The following is a 24,160-nucleotide window of genomic DNA, read 5'->3' on the forward strand; positions in this document are numbered from 1 at the left end:
CCAGCGACAGGGTTACATTCTGCACAATGTGCTGGTGTAGGGCAGGGACACCAGTCCTGGCAAAGAAATGGCGGCTGGGGACACGCCATTGGGGTTGGGCCTGCTCCAACATCTGCCTGAAGGGGTTGCTGTCAACTATGTTGAAGGGCAGCAGATGTTGGGCAATAACCCTTGCCAGGAGCCCATTGAGGGAACGCACACGTCGGTCTCCAGGGGGGAAGGGAATGGTGCGTTCAAAGGCGTCTGAAATCGACGCCTGGCGCCGGACGGCAGTGCGGGACACAGACGCGGAGGGTGCTGTCAAAGTAGAGGTCTGGCTGCCGGTACCAGTACCTCTACTAGAGGGAGCGGGGGGGCATGACCTGCTGGGAAGAGATGAAGCTGTGGCAGGGGCTGCTGTACCCTGCTCACTTGTGGTGGTGGCGCTGCTACCACCACCACGCTTCATCTCGTCATACACCCTACAGTGGTTGATCCTCAGGTGCTGGTTCAGGGCTGTGGTACCCACCCGAGCCAAACACTTCCCTCTCTTCACCCTCACTTTACAGATCCGGCAGACGGCCACGGTAGGGTTGTCTGCCACCAGGGTGAAGTAGTTCCAGACAGGTGACTTCAGCGCCGCCCTCCTGTCAGATGGGGTGACGCTGACTTGCACCTGCTGGGACTCGGTGCGCACAGGTGGAGCTGCCTGCTGCTGCTGCTGACACCTCCTGCTGCCATCACCAGTGGAGAACCTGACGATGGTCTCCCTGGTGGTGACCTGGCGCACCGTTTCCCCAGGGTGCCTACCTTCCCCGTCGTCACTGACGCAGTGAGCCGACGAGTCAGATGGCAACCATGATGGGTCACCCTCTTCGCCCCCAGAGATGTCAGACCAAGGGCTGAGATGTTGTGGTCTGAGGGAACCAACTGACATGGAGCCTCTAGCCTGGCTCCGCTGTCCCCTCACCCACGCCTGGGTCTGACTAGGTGCTGCTGTTTCCTGCACCAAAACAGCAGCACCAGTTTGAAGGGATATCTCTGGGATACTGCCAGCAGGTATCCCATCCTCCTCATCCATCCCTTCCAAAAGGTCCTGACCATCAGGACAGAGCTGGAGGTCTGCCTGATGCACGGCCTCCCCCAAGAGATCCCTCTCACTGTCGCTGTCGAACAGTAAGATGCTGGACTCTTGGGGGCTGGGGGGGGTACTACAGGCACCGGTGTAATGGTGGTACTACTGGGAGTCGGGACCGACGACTCAGTGGCACTGCTGTGCCCCATGTAGTCCACCACTACTTGAGCCTGAGATGGCAATATCGGGCGGCTGCCCGATGGAAAAAAATCCCGCATGAGGCGGAGTCCCCTTCCACCCGATCCTCTACCACTAGTAGGGGCACGAGAGGTACCCCGTGCTGGCAGCGACCCAGCACTGGGAGTAACTCCCCTACCCCTGCTGCCACGGCCACGGATGCCGCTCATAATTGTAAATGTGTGTGTGGGGGGGGTAAACTTTATTGGGGGGGGGGGGAAATGTGAGGAAAATGCTTTTTTGTGTTTTTTTAAAAGACAGGCACGCAGACAAAGACGTACACAGACAGCTACTAAACTATAATAAAACTAGTACACCAAAGACAAGGACTACAAAAAATAAAAAAAAATGCACTAAACAAACACTAACTAATATTTTTTTTTTTTTAACACAAAACACAGACACTAAACACACACTAAACTAAGCTAGCTGAAATAAATGTACACTAACAGTATGTACACTTACTACACAGAAATCTAACTAACCTGAACAACACAAAACTTAGCTTTTAGAAAAGCTCTTTTAGAAAAGCTCAGGAAAATGTGCACTGAAATTACTAGCAAATATCACTGAAAAGCGAAGCTGCAAGATCAAACAGTAACACAAGCTGAACAACACAGCACAAAACTTAGCTTTGAAAAAAGCTCTTGGGTCTATTGCTTTGAAAAAAGCAGTTGATAAACTGGAAAATATGCACTGAAATCACTAAGTAGCAATGAAGCACAATGCTGATGATGCTAGATCAAACAGGCACACACAACCAGGAACACAGAAACAGTCTCCACACTCTCTAGCCACCTTCTGAATCTGCAATGAAATGGTGCTGGGAGTGACCTTATATAATGTCCGTGCAGGCAGGTTCCTATTGGTTGCAAACCTATGACAACTGTGGTAGGAGAACTCTGATTGGCTCTGATGCAAAAGAAGGGCGGAGAAAATAATCGTGCAATATTCCTATTGCCGAATATTCGCATTGCGAATATTCGGCAATATAAAATGATCGCTTCAGCTACTCGGCCCAAGGTCTCTAATCATACCAGCAATGCTTTTAGACGTCTATGGAGATCACTAGGATGTGATCTGTTTTAAAAATGAAACTGTAAAAATCGCTCTGATGCGGAAGATAGGGGCGAAGAAAATAATCGCGCGATATTGTGATTGCCGAATAATCGCATTGCGATTTTTCGGCAAAATACAATGATCGCTTCAGCTACTCGGCCCAAGGTCTCTAATCAGACCAGCAATGCTTTTAAACGTCCATGGAGATATCTAGGATGTGATCTGTTCTTAAAATAAAATTGGAAAAAATCGAATATTCGGAATTGCGAATATTCACCGCGAAATTCGAAATATAGCGCGATTACTCGAATATGCTATATTCGCGCCGAATATTCGCAATACGAATATTCGTGAGCAACACTAATACCCACCAAGCCAAACAGCCCCCAAACCTGAGGCCTGTGGCCTGGTCGGCGGCCATCTTGGTACTCCTCAGCTACAGTGACACCCTTCTTCCCCCCTTCCCCCCCCATTCCAAACAGTACTTGATCCAGGGTTTCGTCCGATCGCCTTTCAGGGATCAGGAAGGAATTTTTTTCCCTGCAGCAAATTGGCTTAGCACTGCCAGGGTTTTTTTGCCTTCCTCTGGACCAAGGCCCAAGCGAGAGGATTCAGCGAATCTTCCCTCTATTGCAATTAATCCCCCCCCCCACCGGTGACTGGCAACAATGGTTAAACTGCGATACTCTGCAGAAACGATTTGGGGTCTGAGACAATTCGCAACAGTATTACCAGCCGTCACCAAAAAGGCCTTAAAAATAGACCAACTTTTGAGATTCGATCGACGATCGACCATCAAAAATTTCAACCATTTAACCCAGCTCAAGCACATATCATGTGCTTTGATCAACACAAGATCGGCAGTAAAACACCGACCAGAAATCCACGATTTCTTACTACAAAACGATCTAGACTGCCTCTTTATCACAGAAAGCTGGCTTTCAGACGACTGCAACACCATTCTTGGAGAATTGGTGCCAGAAAATTATCGAATTATAACGGAAAACAGAATAGGGCAAAGAGGAGGAGGCCTGGCAGTGATCCATAAGTTTCATATTGCAATCACTAAGCCGGTCCTTCAAAATCCTCTTCCATTTATGGAAACCCTTATGCCGCGTACACACCATCACTTTATGTGATGAAAAAAAATGACGTTTTTAAAAACGTCACTTTAATTGACTGTGTGTGGGGGAAAACGTCGTTTTATGTCTTGTAAAAAACGACCAAAAAAAATTGAAGCATGCTTCAATTTTATGTGTCGTTTTTCAAAAGTGCACTTTTTACTTCACAGAAATTGACCGTGTGTAGCAAAAAACGTTGTTTTCTAAGACGTTTTTTCATCCACGCATGCCCAGAAGCTACTTATGAAGCAAGCTTCAATGGTAAAACGTGGTGGAACGTAACCTCACTTTGCAAGAACATTGTGAGAAAAACGATGGTGTGTAGGCAACTTCGTCTTTGAAAATTGAAGTTTCAAAAACGTCATTTTTTACTTCACAGAAAGTGTCGTTTTTTTTCATCACATAAAGTGATGGTGTGTATGCGGCATTACTCTTCAACTTCAAACTAACCCCCAGGAGACTGTTCACATTCTCCTCTGCTATAGGCCACCTGGGCCAAAATCGCAGCTTCTACCATCATTAACGGAGTTCATATCCACTTATACCCTTAACAGCAAACATCTTTTGCTGCTCGGGGACTTCAATCTGTGGGCCAACTCCTCACAGGATCCCATTGCGGATGCCTGCATCGATCACCTGGAAGGATTAGGACTACAGCAACTTATATGTGGACCCACGCATGCTTCAGGTCACACACTCGACCTAATTTTCAGACAAAATCTGAAAATAAACATTTTGGGAAATTAACCTTTGCCATGGACAGACCACCATGCAATTAGTTTCATAATTTCCAAAATTCCACCAGTTATAAAAGCACCCAAGCCGGTGACAATACACTGGGCTAGATCTCAGAAGAAGCTCCATTCGGAACTCTTCAAATCTACCTTGGGAAACCAAATCGAAACTATTCATCCTCAGTTAGCAGCCTCAGATACACTGGATGCCATAAATGCAGCTCTGCTACAGTCAGCCGACTTAGTAGCACCGAAACGCAAAGTCCGCATCCGGAAAAAAAAGTCCGGCTGGTTCAACAACCAGCTGTCCCTACTGAAGCAAGAGCGCAGAAGGGCGGAAGCCGCCTGGAAAAGAAGCCCTTCAGAAGATCACCTCATCATCTACAAGGCAATAACAACACGATATCATAAAGAAATCTTCAAAGCCAAGAAACATCATTTTTCTATGACGATTAACAGCGCCATGAACCGCCCCCGAGAACTCTTCAAGATGGTCACCCAGACCATGAATCCGGGATGTCTTGAAGTCCCCAATTCAGACACCCAAGAGTTCTGTAATGAACTATCGGATTTCTTCATCGACAAAAAAGTATTCTGCAAAATAATACCCCCCTCAGCCCCCCCTTCAATCAACTACAAAACACCAACAGAAACCTTCTACAATCAACTAAGTTCACTCTGGAACCCATCTCCATCGATACCACCAAAAATATCATTGGTGCGTTGCGGAACAGCACAGCACCCAATGACATCATTCCCACCAAGCTGCTGAAGGAATGTGCCGACATTCTGGCGCCTCCCATCACAGCTTATAAATCAGTCATTTAAGGAAGGCATAATGCCATCCTTGCTGAAAGAGGGCACAATCCAGCCCATCTTGAAAAAACCTAACCTGGATCCCAAGGACCCAACTCACCGCTGCCCCATAACAGGCCTAAATATTCTCTCCAATATAATGGAGAAAATAGTGGTACAACAGCTGCAACAGCATCTGGATACTCACAATCTACTCGATCCATTTCAATCAGGTTTCCGTCCCGGACACGGGACAGAAACGGCCTTACTCAAAATATGGGACGATGCCCTCGAGGCCGCAGACGAGGGAGAATCCTGTCTCCTGGTTCTGCTGGACCTAAGCGCAGCCTTTGACACAGTAGACCACAAAATGTTACTGATGCGACTGGCCGAGGTAGCCAGAATCGCAGAAGGTGATTTACCATGGTTTTCCTCCTTTCTTGAAAACCGATCACAAACAGTGAAACTGGGATCTTTCACGTCGGAAAAACGCACGGTGCCATGTGGAGTCCCCCAAGGATCCCCCCTGTCACCGGTGCTGTTCAACATCTATCTTCGCCCTCTCTTTGATATTATCAGTAGCCAAGAACTACTTTATCACTCTTATGCAGACGATACGCAACTGTATTTTCGCATCTGCAACAAAAAGGATCATCATCTCAGTTTAGAGAAATGTCTCTCTTCGATAGAAAACTGGATGACTCAGGCCCCATACTCACGAGCAAACATGTCTGCTGAAACTGGCCCGCAGGCCAGTTTCAGCAGACATGTTTGGTCGTGTGTGGGCGCGAGCGGGCCGAATTCCAGCAAACATTTGCCCGCCGGGCCTTTTCCCAGCAGACAAATATTCCTGGACTTGTTTTAAAACAGTCCGCTGGAATTCAGCCCGCTCGGACATGTACGGTCGTCAGTACAGACCTACCGTACATGTCCAGGCGCCCGCCGTCCCTCGCATGCGTCGAATGACTTCGACGCATGCGTGGAAGCATTTTAAAGGCGGGCCGCCCACGTCGCCGCGTCATTGTCGCGGCGACACCGCGTCATCGACGCGGCGACACCGCGGACACGCCCCGCGTATTGTTTACGCGCGGACTTCTGTACGATGGTGTGTACAACCATCGTACAGAAGCCCTCTGGCAGACATGTATGGTGGAAACGGTCCGACGGACCGCTTTCACCATACATGTTTGTCCGTGTGTACCCGGCCTAAGAGTTATCTTAAACTCAACAGTTCCAAAACAGAACTTCTTATGTTTCACGCCAGCCGAAAGAGTCAACTGGCAACAACCTGGACACCGCCGCCCATTCTGGGCCAAATCATCACCCCTAGCTCCAAAGTCAAAAGTCTAGGAGTCATTTTTGACACCTTCATGACAATGGACGCACAAATAGGGTCAGTAGTCAGCGGATCGCACCATTTGTTGCACCTACTACGCAGACTTATTCCATTTATCCCCAAAGAAGACGTAGCAGTCGTGGTGGGAACAATCGTGAATTCCAGACTGGACTATGCAAATGCCCTTTACCTCGGGCTCCCAAAGTACCAAATCGCTCGTCTGCAAGTCGTACAGAATACGGCCGCCAGACTGGTGACTGGGAAAAGGACATGGGAATCAATCTCACCTTCGCTGAGAACCCTTCACTGGTTGCCAGTAAAAGACAGAATTGTATTTAAAGCACTCTGCCTGACACATAAGTGCATCCATGGGAAGGCTCCACAATATCTTTGCGACAAGATAGAACCTCACAATTCTAATCGCGTTCTGCGATCCACTGACCAAAATCTGGTCAAGGTTTCTAAAACTAAATACAAGTACAAAGGAGAAAGAAGGTTTGCTTTTCAAGGTCCGAGACTATGGAACGCTTTACCAACCAGCGTTCGGTTGGAGGAAAACCACCTGACTTTCAGAAGGCGGATTAAAACTCTGCTCTTTTGATGTCATGAGACACGAAACATCAAGCGCCCAGAAGTGATTCAGTTCGCATGTGCCGCGCTATATAAGTTTTTCATTCATTCATTCATAAAAGATGCAGGCAATATACTGTCACCATTTGAGGAGGCCACAAGGATAGTGAGCAGTGACAATTGTGTTCCTGCTGGAGCAGACTCTACATGGCATTATGGACAGGGCACTTGAGGTGGAGCAGCGAGATGAAGAGGAGTACTTCCTTTCCTCTAAAGGCCCACTTTATGCAGACACCGTTGTTCCGGAGGAGGAGGAGGAGGATTCTGGCAGTTTCAGAGGCATTGAAGCAGAGGAAGACATACATCAAACAGAAAGAGATAGTTTTCCATCCCCAGAACCCTTGGGAGTAGACCCAAGAATACATGGCATAAAGGAAAAGAATCACAATTGGTTGGTAACCCTTCTTGACCACTGTTATAAGGGGAACGTTTTAAAACTCATCCTATCCCCACAGTGAGTGCAGAAGATGTCTTGAGGACACCGTAAAAGGAGGAGTTTATTGAATGCTTTTCCCAACTCTGGTAGGTTACAGTGTCATGGAAAATGTAGGTTTGAGGCTTCTGTTGGTCAAGAGAGGAGTGGTGGAGAAGGCAGACGTTTAAGTGATGCATTTCTCAATTTTTTTAGTCCTCGCCGCCCAGGGTTGTCAGCTTCCACAACCCCTTGATAAGATCAGTTAGTTAATTTTCAAGAAACTGACTCCACTGAATGTTCAGTGTAGAAAGAGGATGACCATAAGGGGAAGAGACGGGTGAATGTCAGAGAGAGCAAGCGCTCCCCATAGACCAAGGGTCCCCACAATCCTGATCCAAGGCCCTATTTCCTTCTGATTCCAACACTGGTGGAGGCAGTGGCAGTTTTTGGTTACACCATGCCTCTCTTCTTAAAGCTACTGCACAAGAATTTTACCAGACAAAATTGTAGACTAGAAAAATACTGTATAGCACAAGGTAAGGAGCTGGTGAGTGTTCTTGGCTGCATCCTTGCACATCTCTGTAAGCCTTACTGCCACTTGTATGCCTAGGACAGGGGATGCATGTTAAGACCTGCAGTGGTTATGGTACTGCGGCCTTCTTTCCGTCCCTCAATCGCCGAGCATAAGTGATTATCGCTATCATAGGAGGTATAGGGATAGTAGAGATGAATGCAGTTTCCAGGATGATTCTTCCCAATGGTTAGAATATTCCCCCAAACATGAGCCAAGACTTCATGAAGGGTGTACCAGGCATAGAACATATTTATTGAGAAGGCAGGCTCTTATATACACCAAAAAAGAATACTTGCAGTAATCAGATGGACAATGACACACTCCACCCACAACAGCATACAGTGGGTACTAACGAGCCTCCAATACACATTTATCATCAATAGAAATTCACACAATACAGTGTCTTGAGAGCCAGACTAAGGTTCATTTACATGACAGTAGGAGACAACATTACCACAGCAAGCTTTTATAGTACACCTGCCCTCTCTCTGCCTGGGAGATATTGAGATCAGTTAAGGAATAAACCAATTATCTCCAGGCAGAGAACACACAATTTTCCCAAAAGTTTGAACACCCCTTTCCACACAAGGTATCCCTACAATTACATATCCCCTGATAGCCCCGATCTGGGGCACCAATATATCCAAATTTCGCCCAGATCAGTCCAGGGGTTTTTAAAAGAAAACCGAACCTATGAGAAAATACAGAATAAAGACTATTTTCTTCACAATGCATTAAGTCCCAAATTTTACCAGCTGTGATAACTTTATTCTTTATGTTGTTTCCTTCATCTGACCATCTCTGTACATTTGTGGCTGAATTCAGCAAAAGAATTGTAGGAGAGACACAGCAATATTATAATCAGTGCCTCAATTATCTAAATTAAAGGGGTTGTAAAGGTAAATTATTTTTTTTCCTAAATAGCACGACACTCCACACCAGGGATAAAGCCTTGCATTACTGTGTGAAGTTACAGACAGAAGAATAGGAAGTAAGGATGTCTCAGAAGAAATAAGGACATTTAAAAGCAAAATCGAAGGATGAGGTGAAGTGAAAGAGGACTGCACTAAGGTAAAGGAAGCTATTTAGGAAAAAAAATGTTTACCTTTACAACCCCTTTAAGTGACCTGTCAGAACAATTCAAACTATTTTTGCTAATTTTCAAGTTTTCACAGCTCAAACAAGTCATCTCAAACTGTGACTACATGGTTCAGCCATCTTTCCAGGAGTCATCTGCCAACAGAGACAGGGAACCAAACAGCTGTCTGAGTTTGTCATGCAGTATTAATGTACAGCAGCCAGCACATTTTAACTATGCTCCATGTCTGGGCAAGATAAGGAAGGGTGAGGAGCAAAAGAAGCCAACAATTATTGCTTCTGATGAGGCATTTAACGCAGTCTCTGATAGTTGTAGTAAAGGTGATGATGAGTCTGTAGCAGTCATAACTAGAGGACCACATTATGGGATGAGAAGCATTAAGCAAAGTCAAAGAAAATGATTAAGGGTTCTACGAGAGAGACAGAGACAGAGACAGACAGACAGACAGACAGAGAGACAGACAGACAGAGAGATAGAGAGAAAGACACGCAGAGAGAGAGAGAGAGAGAGACAGAGACGTAGTGTGTGTATTGCCTTTGTCCTCTGCAGTTTGCACCTAAAGCTACGTATTGTGTGTACTGCCTTTGTCCTCTGTAGTTTGCACCTAAAGCTTCTTGGTGTGTACTGCTCGTGTCCTCTGTAGTTTGCACCTAAAGCTACTTGGTGTGTACTGCCCGTGTCCACTGCAGTTTGCACCTAAAGATACGTAGTGTGTGTACTGCCAGTGTCCTCTGCAGTTTGCAGCTAAAGCTACATATTGTGTGTACTGCCCGTGTCCTCTGCAGTTTGCACCTAAAGCTACATAGTGTGTGTACTGCCTTTGTCCTCTGTAGTTTGCACCTAAAGCTACTTGGTGTGTACTGCCCGTGTCCTCTGCAGTTTGCACCTAAAGCTACGAGGTGTGTGTACTGCCTTTGCCCTCTGCAGGCCATTAGTATGTCTGGAAGGACAACAAGGAGAGGCAGAGAGTCACAAGGGCAAGCAGGCTCTGCGTCTAGAGGCAACAGTGCTGGTCGTGGACACTGTGCCTCCTCATCAGCATGTGGCCGTTGGACATGCTCGTCCTTGTTTTTGGTAGCTGGCCGTGTTGAGCTGCAACATGCCAAAGACTTGGTAGAGTGGATGGCCAAGCCGTCCTCATCCTCCTCATCCTCTCTCACCCAGGCTCAGGGTACTTTGTCTGGCAAAGCAGCTGCCAAGGTGTCCTCTTCCCTCTGCTCAATGGCATCAGTCACTCCTTCCCTAGCCCCACCATGTCCTCCTGAGGAGTCCCCCGAACTGTTTGACCACAGTGTTGGGTACATGCTGCATGAGGATGCGCAGCATTTTGAAGGCTCCGATGATGGTACAAAGCTAGAGGAAGGCAGTAACGTGAGCCCAGAGGGAGGAGGTGCCCAAGAATCTGTCAGTCATGTTCCCCCAGCTGCAGCATACTGCCAGGTTTTCTACAGTGATGAGGAGGGAGGGAATAATGAGGTCACTGACTCTACGTGGGTGCCTGATAGGAGAGAGGAGGAGGAGAAGGAGGAGGAGGCACAGGCACATCTCCAATGAGGCAGGATGCCCTCCAGGGGCCAGCTTAAGGGCAGCACACCGACTGCATCACAACGCAGAGCTACGCATGTGCAGGGCGCTGCTGTGTCTCAGCGTTATTCCAAAAGCTCTTTGGTGTGGGCCTTTTTTGATCAGGGATGCATGCACTGTCCTGTCACCATTTGAAGAGGCCACGAGGATGGTGAGCAGTGACAGTGCATGCATCAGTGAGACTGTCCCTCTTATTCACATGTTGGAGCACACGCTGCATGGAATAATGGACAGGGCCCTTGAGGCATAACAGAGGGAGGAAGAGGAAGACTTTCTTACCTCTCAAGGCCCCCTTTAACCAGACAGTGTTCCTGCTTGCCCGCCTATCACACAGGAAGAGGACGAGGAGGAGGAGGAGGATTGTGTCAGCATGGAGGTGGAGCCTAGCACTCAGCATCAGCAGCAGTCTTCAAGGGATCAATTACAGTCCTAAGGAATCCATGGACTTGTACGTGGCTGGGATGAGGTGGCTGCGGATCATGTCGTCCTCAGTGACCCAGAGGACTCTGCACCAAATGCCTCAGCAAACCTACGTTGTATGGCCTTCCTGATCCTGCAAAGCCTGCGTAAGGATCTTCATATTCGTGCTATCAAGGAGAGGGATCATTACTGGCTGGCATTTCTCCTTGATCCACGTTACAAGAATAAGGTTGCGGACCTTATCTTGCTGGCGCAGAGGGAGCAGAAGATGAAACATCTTCGGGAGGCCTTGCAGAAAGGTCTGTGCAACGTGTTCCCAGAGACTGGGGGGTTACAAAATCCAGGACCTGGACAACGTGTTGCTGAGTCTTCGGTCAGTCACAGAAGGAGCAGTGGACAAGGTGGCCATCTGACCGATGCGTTAAGACAATTTTTTAGTCCGCAGTCCCAAGGTATGACCGGTTCCAGCAACCATCGCCAGCGTCTGTTTTACATGGTGCGGGAATACCTAGGGGCAAGATCAGACTTGGACACCTTTCCCACCGAAAATCCTCTGGCTTACTGGGTTTTGAGGATGGATCACTGGCCAGAGTTGCACAGTACGTAATTGAGATACTGGCTTGTCCTGCATCCAGCGTTCTTTCAGAACGCACATTCAGTGCTGCTGGAGGCTTTGTGACCGATCACAGGGTGCGCCTCTCCACCGACTCCGTCGATCGACTGACCTTCATAAAAATGAATCAGGCTTGGATCACCGCCAGCTACCAAGCACCTGATGCTGATGTAACTGAGTATTTTTTTTTAAATATCAGATCCCTTCAAGACTGCCTATGCTGAAGCTGAGTGACTATAATGTTATGCTTGCTGAGTGACTATCCGTTTCCTCCTCAATGATCATGCTGATAGCTTGTAAGACATTTTTTGGTTCTGGGCACCGCCACCAGTGGCTAAGGCCCAGTTTTTCTGCCCCTGTTTAACAGGGGTGTGTAATTACAATTTTTGATGCAATACTTTGCAGCGAGCTCATTCCTGCGCTCCAACTAGAGTATCTGTGAGGTGTTGCAGTGTTGTGGCACCAGCACCACCACCAAAGGCCCAATTTTTCATGTAATTACAATTCTTGATCTAATATTTCACAGCAGGGCCCATCCCTGTGCCCACCAAGAGTAACTGAGGGCTTACAGAGTTGTGGAACCAGCGCCAGTGCCAAAGGCCCAATTTTTCTACCACTGTTCAACAATTGCATGTAATTACAATTCCTGATATAATAGTTCACACAGCAGGGCATTCCAGCGCCCACCAAGTCTAACTGAGGGCTTACAGTGTTGTGGCAACACCAACACCTAGGGCCCAAATTTCTGCAGAGTATATACGGCAGGCCCCTACTTTCAAACATCCAATTTACAAACGACTCCTACTTGCAAATGGAAGGAGACAACAGAAAGTGAGAGGAAATCTACCCCTAGGAAGGGAAATTCTCTTCTGTAAGAAGTGTCTCCTGTCCACTGATGCTTTATCACCAATCCTTGTTTCACTAAAAAAAACTAATTTTCAAAACATCATTTGTCATTGGGACAGAAAGTAAATTGCAATCTTCTGAACAGATGCACACAGACAGCAAAACAAATGTTTACAGGGGTGATAACCCTTCTCTATGATTTCAGAAAAGCTTAAAAATAGATTTTATGTCTGGAGCTACAAAAAAGTACCAGTTCAAAATTACAAACAGATTCTGTATAATGCTGTTCAAAGTATATAGGACCAAAGGGGCTTGTAATGACCTGGGGGGAGTGGGGGGAAACCCATGCTATTTTTCTCAATGATTTTCATCCATATTGCAGGGACCAGACATTACATTAAAGCCGCAAGCAGTTTTTAATAACTTTTTTCTTATAGTAATCTAATTTTGTGCAGGGACAGTTCTAAACACGTGCCACCTCACAGGCATACTATAGACACCCAGCAGGTACGATATTTAAAGGAATTTTTCATTTTTCCCCCACTTTAGGCGTCATTAAAATCACTGCTCCAGAAAAAATGGCCGTTTTTAAATCTTTTTTTTCCCATTGATACATGTTCCCTGGGGCAAACCCGGGTTCTCAAACCTGTTTTCCGACAATAACTTGCATATTAGGCTTTAAATGAGCACTTTTGAATTTGAACGTTCGAATCCCATTGACGTCAATGGGGTTCTAAATTTTCGCGGGAACGTTAGGTCCGTTCAAAGGTTCTGGTGCGAACCGAACGGGGAGGGATGTTCAGCTCATCCCTAGTCACCAGGCCGTAGCCACTAACACCACCACTGACTCCTACTAATACACATACCTCAACAAAAGTAAAAAAAGAAAAGCATGGGCTCAACTAGAAATCACAGGGCACCCTAGAAAAAAAATCATACAACCATGCCAGGTGATGAAGGGCTGGTGATATTGAGGCAAGTATGGCTCTGTGCAGAGCAAGGGTGGGTCTTATTCACCCAAGAGGCTAGAGAAAAGTGATAAGTGTACATTTATTTAAAGTACACCTATCTTTCAAAGTGACTGTGTTACTAAATTAACATGATGACACGAAGACCAGCCTGTAGAAAAAATAAATACCTTTCTAGGAACCTAGAACTTCACTGTATTGCATAGCTGCTGGCATATAAAGCTTCTAGAGCTCTTGAGGACAAGCACTTTATATGTGTGTGCTGTGCCAGCCTTGCCCTTCTGTGGGTAAAGGACTAAATTTGGAGCTGTAATATAAAGTATATCTTCTTTCACCAACTAGGTACACTGGATGTTCACCAGTTTTCCTCCATTCCACCCACTGACAATTGCCAGGCCAGTCCCAGGTCTGCAGGTGGGACAGAGGAGCCCAAGGTATATGGCTGGGACAGCTGAAAAGGGGGATCAGTACCTGTGGTGGGCATTACGGCCACCCAAATCCACATGAAAGAACATCTCTTGCTCTACAAATTTAAACACACTCCTGCTAAAATGTAAGATCCCTGTCTGCTAGCCACCATTTATACATGGCGCTGGTAGACATGTCAAGTGGTTAAGGCCCAATTGTAGCATTATGTCAGACTAAATAGGTAGATACAATGAGAATACCAAAAAAAATTGTCTTTCTCAAGTGAAAGCACAATGTCCTCTCCCCCAGGCAGCAATCTGCAGATATGGATGGCCATACACCAGTAGATTTATGAACAAATGTGTATATGAACATTTCTATGAAAATTCTCATCAGAACAGTCAATGACTTGATAAATGTTTGAAAATATGTCAACTCTTTTTGCTTTTAAAATGTGATTTTGGAACGAATGTAATTTCCTGTGTGAAAGCCACATTCCCAGTTAGGAATGGGTTTGTTTGTTTTGCTCCTTCGAACTTTCTCAGTACTGCAGTAGAAAACAAATTTCAAAATGCCTACACCGACCATTAGAAAATTTTGCAAATGTTCCTGAAATTAGTTTTTGAATACAACTCTTCTAGTGTATGGTCAGCTGAAAACAAATGCTCTGTATGTTCCCCATTGCAGTAGTCTCATGGGCGCCCCCACTGAGTAACAGCTAGAGCTGGACAATAAGCAGAGGGTGTAAACTTTACAGATTGCAGAGCTTCAAATGTGACTTAGCTGAAGAGAGAAATGTGACCACACATACTGTAGAGCAGTGGTCTTATCTGCAGAATGATGCCTGGGCAAAAGTATTGTGTTTATTCGCTGGAGATGATCCAAACACGGTTCGCACGACTCGGCAAGGCAATCTGCACACGACATTAGAGGCGACTTGCAAATGACTTTTGTATTGAAGTCAATGCAAGTCGTCTTGAAGTCATCCCAAAGTCGTACAGGAACCATTTTTCTAAGTCGGAGCGACTTGAGTTGGTCCTATTAGAACGGAGCGCAACTTGTCAAGCGGCCAAGTCAAATGACAAGTCGCCCCTGTGTGAACCTGCACACACACACTCTAAAAGAAAATCCAAAAATAATTTGACTGGTGGAAAATCAAGGCAAACCAGTTAGATAGAATTTAAAGGTGTCAAATAACACAGTATTATAAAAAAATATTTCTCTCTTTAGATGCCAAAATCACCTACAATAAATACTGTGGTTCAGTATCATTTGCATAATATATATTTAGCAGAGATTTCATATAATACCTTTAAATCAACCCTGACACAAACTACTGCTCAGCCAAATATGATTATTACTGACTCATATCTACTGTACAGTATATTTCAATCACTGGAATAACAATTAACATGGCTTATTACCATTCCTCAGAGCTGATTCATGTAGTAGGATGAAGATGGCTTAGGTCAGCACATTTCCCAGATCAGAAGATCTGCTTCACACATACACACACACACACATATATATATATATATATATATATATATATATATATATATATATAGGAACACTTTTGAATCAGAACTCCAGGGATATTGATATGGTCAGTTAAGTAGCAGAGGGGGAGGGGTGTATACAGAGGGGGTTGTTAATTTCAATTAACAGCAAAGCAGCTTAAACTGATTAACAGGTGCACTAGATGGGCAACAATGAGACGACCTCCAAAACAGGAATGTTTTTTCAGGTGGAGGTGTCTGACATTTTTTTTCTTTACTCATCTTTTCTGACTGATTTTCACTAGTTTTGCATTTGACTAGGGTCAGTGGGCCATATTCTGAGTAAAGTTACGATGGAGTAACTCAGGATACTCCATCGTAACTCCCTTTTTTGACCCGTGTATCTATGCTCCTGATTCTCAGAATCAGTTTTGCATAGATACACTTAAGATCCGCCATCTGTAAGTCACTTACACTGGCGGATCTTAAATGCAATGACGCCGGCCGCCGCTAGATGGCATTTAAGTGAAGGAGTCATTTGCGTATGCAAATGATCCTTCTACGCCGATTCACGAACGAGTTCGCGTCGCCTAACCGTCGTTAACGTCGTTTGCGTAAGCGGAAACTTACCCCTGCTATATGAGGGGTAAGTTTCCGCAAGTCTCGCGTAGGCCATGTTACGGATGGCGTCGGGTCCCCGTCGTGTTTTTTCGTCGGATACGTCGTTTACGTAAGTCGTTCTTGAATACGACTTTACGTCAATGACGCACACGTCGGCGTCATTGACGTTTTCCGCCGAGAACTGGAGCATGCGCACTGGGCTTTTTGCAGCCCGGCGCATGCCCAGTTCTTTTGTATCGGGGGCGCGCTTCATTTGAATAGAAGCCGCCCCCTTGGAGATCCGCCAGGCTACGCCGGGACACTTACACTCCGCTGTCCCAACTTATGGAGCAAGTGGTTGGGGAATACAACACCTGCTCCAGTAAGTTGGGACAGCGGAGTGTAAGTGCCCTAAGCGAAGCTGGCGGAGATTTACTCAGAATATGGCCCAGTGTCACTACTGGTAGCACGAGGCGATACTTGGACTCTATAAAGGTTGCACAGGCAGTTCAACTCCTCCAGGATGGCACTTCAAATACGTGTCATTGCCAGAAGGTTTGCCGTGTCTGCCAGCACAGTCTCAAGAGCATGGAGGAGATTCCAGGAGACAGGCAGTTACATTAGGAGAGCTGGACTCAAGCCGTAGAAGGTCTTTAACCCACCAGCAAGACCGGTATCTGGTCCTTTGTGCAAGGAGGAACAGGATGAGCACTGCCAGAGCCCTACAAAATGACCTCCAGCAGGCCACTGGTGTGAATGTCTCTGACCAAACAATCAGAAACAGACTTCATGGGGGTGGCCTGAGGGCCCGCCATCCTCTAGTGTGCTCTGTGCTCACTGCCAGACACTGTGGAGCTAGATTGGCATTTTTCATTGGACGCCAGAATTGGCAGGTCCGCCACTGGTGCCCCATGCTTTTCACATATGAGCAGGTTCACCCTGAGCATATGTGACAGATGTGAAAGGGTCTGGAGAAGCCGCGGAGAACTTTATGCTGTCTGTAACATTGCTCAGCATGACCAGTTTGGTGGTGGGTCAGTGATGGTCTGGGTAGGCATATCCATGGAGGGACGCACAGACCTCTACAGGCTACAAAATGACATCCTGACTGCCATTAGGTATCAAGATAAAATCCTTGGACCCATTGTCCGAACCTACCCTGGTGCAGTGGGTCCTGGGTTCCTCCTGGTGCACGACAATGCCCAGCCTCATGTGGTGAGAGCATGCAGCCAGTTCCTGGAGGATGAAGAAATTGATACTATTGAATGGCCCCCATGCTCACCTGAGCTAAATCCAAAAGAACACCTTTGGGACATTATGTTTCGGTCCATCCGGTGCCGCCAGGTTGCACCTCAGTCCGTTCAGAGCTCAGTGATGCTCTGGTCCAGATCAGACACCATTTGCCGTCTCATTAGGAGCATGCCCTGATGTTGTCAGGCATGCATACAAGCACTTGGGGGCCATACAAACTACTGAGGACCATTTTGAGTTGTTGCAATGAAATTTCAGCAAAACAGACTAGCTTGCTGCATAATTTTTTCACTTTGATTTTTGGGGTGTCTTTGAATTCAGCCCTCTGTAGGTGGATAATTTTCATTTCCATCAAATGTGCCATCCTTTCATTCCTAACACATTACCCAGTCCATATCAGTATAGGTATCCAGCATGAGATTTTTGACCTTTGAGATCTGATATATTTTCAAAGTGTTCCCTAAATTTTTTTGAGCAGTGTATAATATATTTGAGATTTTATATATATATATATATATATATATATATATATATATATATATATATAATCTATCAAACACAGAAAAATAGTGAAGTCCCTGGCCTATTATGGCTCAGGGGGTTTAGTACACGCCCCAAACTATAAAAGGCCGCTTGCAGGTCGGCCTTGTGTAGTGTGTTGCGGAGGGGGAGAGACAGAGAGACAGAGTCATTTTTTGTAGGTAGATAGAGCAGGCAGGCTAGTCAGTTAAAGTTACAGTGTGTAGAGAATATATATATGCATCCCAGGTGTTGTATATACATTTATACACTGTATAGTATAGCTAGATCCGCTCTTCCTAATTTACTGTCAGGCAGGCGATTGTGCTAGCTGCAGTATTCTCACGTGGTGTACTGCCTGTGTCCTCTGCAGTGTGCACCTAAAGCTACGTGGTCCTCTGCAGTGTGCAGGCCATTAGTATGTCTGGAAGGACAACAAGGAGAGGCAGAGAGTCACGAGCCGATAAAAAAGGGCAAGCAGGCTCTGTGTCTAGAGGCAGCAGTGCTGGTCGTGGACACAGTGCATCCTTATCAGCACGTGGCTGTGGGACATGCTCGTCCTTTTTTCGCCAGCTGGTCGCGTTGAGACCCAACATGCCGAGAACTTAGTAGAGTGGATGACCAAGCCGTCCTCATCCTCCTCATCCTCTCTCACCCAGGCTCAGGCTACTTTGGCAAAGCAGCTGCCAATGTGGCCTCTTCCCTCTGCTCAATGGCATCAGTCACTCCTTCCCTAGCCCCACCATGTCCTCCTGAGGAGTCCCCCGAACTGTTTGACCACAGTGTTGGGTACATGCTGCATGAGGATGCCCAGAGTTTTGAAGGCTCCGATGATGGTACACAGCTAGAGGAAGGCAGCAATGTGAGCCCAGAGAGAGGGGGTGCCCAAGAAGGACAGCAATCTGGCAGTCATGTTCCCCCAGCTGCAGCATACTGCCAGGTTTTCTACAGTAATGGGGAGGGAGGGGATGATGAGGTCACTAACTCTACGTGGGTGCCTGAGAGGAGGAGGAGGAGGAGCTACAGGCACATCTCCAACGAGGCAGGATGGCCTCCAGGGGCTAGCTTAAGGGCAGCACACCGACTGCATCACAACACAGAGCTACGCATGTGCAGGACGCTGCTGTCTCTCAGCGTTATTCCAAAAGTTCTTTGGTGTGGGCCTTTGAGACGAGTGCATCAGGTCGTACCGCTGCTATTTGCAACATATGTCTCAAGCGTATCTCGCGTGGCCAAAACATCACCCGCTTGGGCACCACATGCTTGACCAGACATATGTCGACCTTCCATGCAGTTCGTTGGCAAGCGTACCTCAAAGACCCACACCAAGAACAAAGCGGACCTCCCCTTGCTCCTCATCAGCTGGGATCTCCAACCCCACTATACCCTCAGTCCTCTCTGAAGCCTGCACTGATAGGACTGAAGTTGTAGAATTAGGTGTGTCACAGCCAAGTACTTGCGGTACACCGATGGCAGATTGTACCAGGCACATTTCCCTGCTCCAGCTGCTGCAGCGCAGAAAGAAGTTCTCTCCCAGCCATCCACATGCCCAGCGGTTGAATGCTAGCTTAGCTAAATTGCTAGCACTTCAACTGCTGCCTTTTCAGTTGGTAGATTCTGCCCCTTTCTGTGAGTTTGTGGAATGTGCGGTACCTCAGTGGCAAGTTCCCAAACGCCACTTTTTCTCACAGAAGGCGATTCCGGCTCTCTACCGGCATGTGGAAGGCAATGTCCATGCCTCGCTGGACAGGGCAGTCAGTGGCAAGGTGCATATTACCGCTGACGCATGGTCCAGCAGGCATGGACAGGGACGTTACCTCTCTTTCACGGCGCATTGGATGACTCTGCTGGCAGCTGGGAAGGACGCAGGACAAGGTACAGTAGTGTTGGAGGTTGTTCTGCCTCCACGTCTCCAAAATGCTACTACTGGTTGTGACACACCTCTCTCTTCCATCCCCTCTTCCTCCTCTGTGGCCTCTTCCTGTGCTGATGTGTCTTCGGAACCAGCGGTGCTCTGTAGGCGTTCAAGGGGCTACGCAGGAATGCAGGCAAATAGATTCCATGCAGTGCTTGAGCTGGTGTGCTTGGGGGACAGGAGCCACACTGGGCCAGAGGTTCTGTCAGCTCTGCAGGGGAAGGCTCAGAGGTGGTTGACGCCAAGTCAGTTTAAGCCAGGAATGGTGGTTTGCACCAATGGCACCAACCTCCTCTCCGCCCTGCGACAGGGACAACTGTCCCATGTGCCCTGTTTTGCTCATGTCCTTAACTTGGTGGTGCAGCGGTTCTTGGGCAAGTACCCAGGCTGACAGGATGTCCTGAAGCAGGCCAGGAAAGTCTGTGTGCATTTCCGACGGTCATATAATGCCAGTGCTCGGCTGGCAGACCTACAAAAGGAATACAACCTGCCCAAGAACCGCCTAATCTGTGACATGCCCACCAGGTGGAACTCTACGTTGGCCATGCTGCAGCAGCTGCACACACAGCAGAGGGCCATCAATGAGTATCTGTGCCAATATGGCAGCAGGACAGGATCAGGGGAGCTTGGTTTTTTTTTTTCCCCATGCCAGTGGGCCATGATCAGGGATGCATGCACTGTCCTGTCACCATTTGGAGGAGGCCACGAGGATGGTGAGCAGTGACAATGCATGCATCAGTGAGACTGTCCCTCTTATTCACATGTTGGAGCACATGCTGCGTGGAATAATGGACAGGGCCCTTGAGGCAGAACAGAGGGAGGAAGAGGAGGACTTTCTTACCTCTCAAGGCTCCCTTTATCCAGACCGTGTTCCTGCTTGCCTGCCTATCACACAGGAGGAGGAGGAGGAGGAATGTGTCAGCATGGAGGTGGAGCCTAGCACTCAACATCAGTAGCAGCAGTCTTCAAGGGATCAATTACAGTCCCAAGGAAGCCATGGACTTGTACATGGCTGGGACGAGGTGGCTGCGGATCATGTCGTCCTCAGTGACCCAGAGGACTCCACACCGAATGCCTCAGCAAACCTACGTTGTATGACCTCCCTGATCCTGCAAAGCCTGCGGAAGGATCCTCGTATTCGTGCCATCAAGGTGATTGATCATTACTGGCTGGCAACCCTCCTTGATCTATGTTACAAGAGTAAGGTTGCGGATCTTATCTTGCCGGCACAGAGGGAGCAGAAGATGAAACATCTTCGGGAGGCCTTACAGAAAGGTCTGTGCAACGCGTTCCCAGATACTGGGAGGTTACAAAATCCTGGTCCTGGACAACGTGTTGCTGAGTCTTCGGTCAGTCACAGAAGGAGCGGTGGAGAAGTTGGCCGTCTGACCGATGCGTTAAGACAATTTTTTAGTCCGCAGTCCCAAGGTATGACCGGTTCCAGCAACCATCGCCAGTGTCTGTTTTACATGGTGCGGGAATACCTAGGGACAAGATCAGACTTGGACACCTTTCCGACCGAAAATCCTCTGGCTTACTGGGTCTTGAGGATGGATCACTGGCCAGAGCTTGCACAGTACGCAATTGAGCTACTGGCTTGTCCTGCATCCAGCGTTCTTTAAAATAAAAAAGAAGAAGACGTGGAGTTCCCCCCAAAAATCCACACCAGACCCTTTATCCGAGCAGGCAACCTGGCAGGCAGCAGGAAAAGAGGGGGCCCCCCCTCCTGAACCGTACCAGGTCACATGCCCTTAACATTGGGAGGGCGCTTTGGGGGTCTGTTGTCCCCTCAATGCACCATGTCCCCATATTGATGGAGACAAGGGCCTCATCCCCACAACCCTTGCCCGGTGGTTGTGGGGGTCTGCGGGCGGGGGGCTTATCGGAATCTGGAAGACCCCTTTAACAAAGGGGACCCCCGGATCCCGCCCCCCCATGTGAATTGGTAATTGGGTACATTGTACATCCATTTAGCAAAGAAAGTGTAACAATTGTAAAAAAAAAAAAAGGATTCCAGAGGTGGTAATCCACTCTCGGTCTCCGCTCCAACGCTGTCGGTATCCTGCGATGGGTGATCTCCTCTCCAGGGTCCAGCGATGGGAAGATCTTCTCTTCATCTAGGTCCAGGATCCAGCGAAGACATGTCCATCCAGCGCAGCACCTGTCTCCACCGGAGACAGCCCAGGAATGACGCGGCTTCAGCCAGTGACAGCTCTTATGTACCTGCGTTACATCAGAGGGGGGCGGGGTCACTTGCACATCACTGGGAAAGCCTGGGCTTTCCCTTGCATCAGAGGGGGTCATGTGACGGGTGGCCCCACCCTCACCTACATAAGAGCATAAAAGCCGCGTCATTCCCAGGCTGTCTCCGGTGGAGACAGGTGATGCGTGCGCTGGATGGACATCTCATCGATGGATCCTGGACTTGGATGAAGAGGAGATCTTCTCATTGCTGGACCCCGGAGAGGAGATCACCCATCGCAGGATACCGACAGCGTAAGAGCGGAGACCCAAAGTGGATTACCACCGCTGGAATTATTTTTATTTTTTTTAATAAAGGACTTTCCCAACGGTATCTGTTTTTTTTTACAATTGTTACACTTTCTTTGTGAAATGGTAGAGGTACAATGTACCCCATTACCAATTCACATAGGGGGGGGGGGCTGGGATCTGGGGATCCCCTTTGTTAAACAGGTCTTCCAGATTCCGATAAGCCCCCCTGCCCACAGACCCCCACAACCACCGGGCAAGGATTGTGGGGATGAGGCCCTTGTCCCTATCAACATGGGGACATGGTGATTTGAGGTGTCACAGACCCCCAAAGCATCCTCCCAATGTTGAGGGCATGTGGCCTGGTATGGTTCAGGAGGGGGGGGTGCTCTCTTGTCCCCCCTCTTTTCCTGCAGCCTGCCAGGTTGCGTGCATGGATAAAGAAAAGGGTATGGTGTGGAGTTTTGGGGGGAACTTCACACCATTTATTTTTAAATTTGGGGTGGAGCTCCCCTTAAAATCCATCCAGGGCCCTCTGAATTTCAAGTTTCACCTACATGGGGTGACAGGGCAAGCCCTTTCCCTGAGCGGCACACTATCTGTTCAGCCCCCACCCCTTAGCTTAGTATAGCCCCTCTCTCTACACTAGGGTTGCCACTTTTTGTTCAAGCCAAACACGTTAGCGGCACACATTTTTTTGATTTGTCAGCACCCCCCATTAGAGACCCTCATTAGCTCTGAGTTCCCTTATATCAGTGCCTCCTCCCCCATAGAGACCTCTATTAGAGAAAGACTCCCCCATAGCATCCCATTCTGTTGTATTGTCTATGCCTTACCAGCAGGAGGGACAGTCACTGGAGCTGCTGTGTGAGTGGGAACTGGCCGGAGTTAGGGATGGAGCCGGCCAAGTGTGTCTTCTGTGGAGTTGCCTCAGAGATGGAGCGGCTCTAAGAAAACTCCACATGTGCGTGCACAGTGGCAAACATGTCATTGGTTGCTAGGACACTGGCAGTCCTAGCAACCAATGCTGCAAAGCAAAGCATTTGTAGGTGGCAGACACCCCGCAGGGAAGAAGGCAGAGGGAAAGAGTACACAGCAGAGGAAGTTGCAGCCAGCAGGACTAATTACCGAATTCAAGGATAATCCCCACTGAGTTCCCACACTGGCTCCATCCCCAGGACAGTTACCTGATGACAGTGCTTAGTGGTTAGGCTCAGCACAATGTTTTATTGCCCCCAACCGCAAGTGTAAACGACCCAAGGCTAGGTTTACACTGCTGAGGGTGGTTGCATGTGTGGGACAGCATGTAAATGGCACCTATTTCTACAACAACCTGTAGGCAAAATTCCCTTTTTTTTTACAGACACGCAAGGCTGCCATTTATTCTTATTGGCACCATCACAAATCTGAAGATGCAGCACATTTTCAGATGTGGGAAATCGCATGGTGCAAAAGCAGATTTTCCCTGCGGATGTGTTTTCATGAAGGTGCAGGGACCTTTTTTTCTGTGTTTCCTGCAGGTACAGCAGCCCATTTAAATGAATGGGTTACTGTGTCCACACAAATGTGAGTCATAGCAAACACATTGGTGTGAACCTGACAGAATAGTAAGCTAAAAGGAAAATACATATAGAACAATGCCTCCAAACATCATTCACCTAATAGCACAAAGTCACTACAAAATATTTCCACTGAGTACTCTCATATTTAGCAATCATATCCACCGTGCTTAGCTGAAAAGAGCAGAACATAGTTGCATTGTACCTGTAATTCTTCTGTGTTTTTGGGTTTAGTCTCTGCATTTTTTGTTTGTTTCTGTCCCAATCTGTCAGCCAACCACATGCATTGCTTTAGTATTCCTAGCTCTGTCGGGGATGCAGTCCCGACATTTTGTGCATCTTCTGCCGGCTTCTATCCCAGCTCACTGGCCTGCCCACCACTTGTAGCACTTCGATAGACTATGTTCTACAGGTCTAATAGGAGGTGGGGACAG

The 24,160-nt window shown here is 47.6% G+C and overlaps 1 protein-coding gene across 1 annotated transcript in view; it reads right to left on the minus strand.

Moving 5' to 3' along the window:
* Positions 1 to 24,160, minus strand: part of LOC120919310 (proton channel OTOP2-like) — a 111,643-nt gene that overhangs the window by 59,330 nt on the left and 28,153 nt on the right. The gene's annotated exons all lie outside the window — the stretch shown is intronic.

Source organism: Rana temporaria, chromosome 12, assembly GCF_905171775.1.
Source record: "Rana temporaria chromosome 12, aRanTem1.1, whole genome shotgun sequence".
Lineage (NCBI taxonomy): Eukaryota > Metazoa > Chordata > Amphibia > Anura > Ranidae > Rana > Rana temporaria.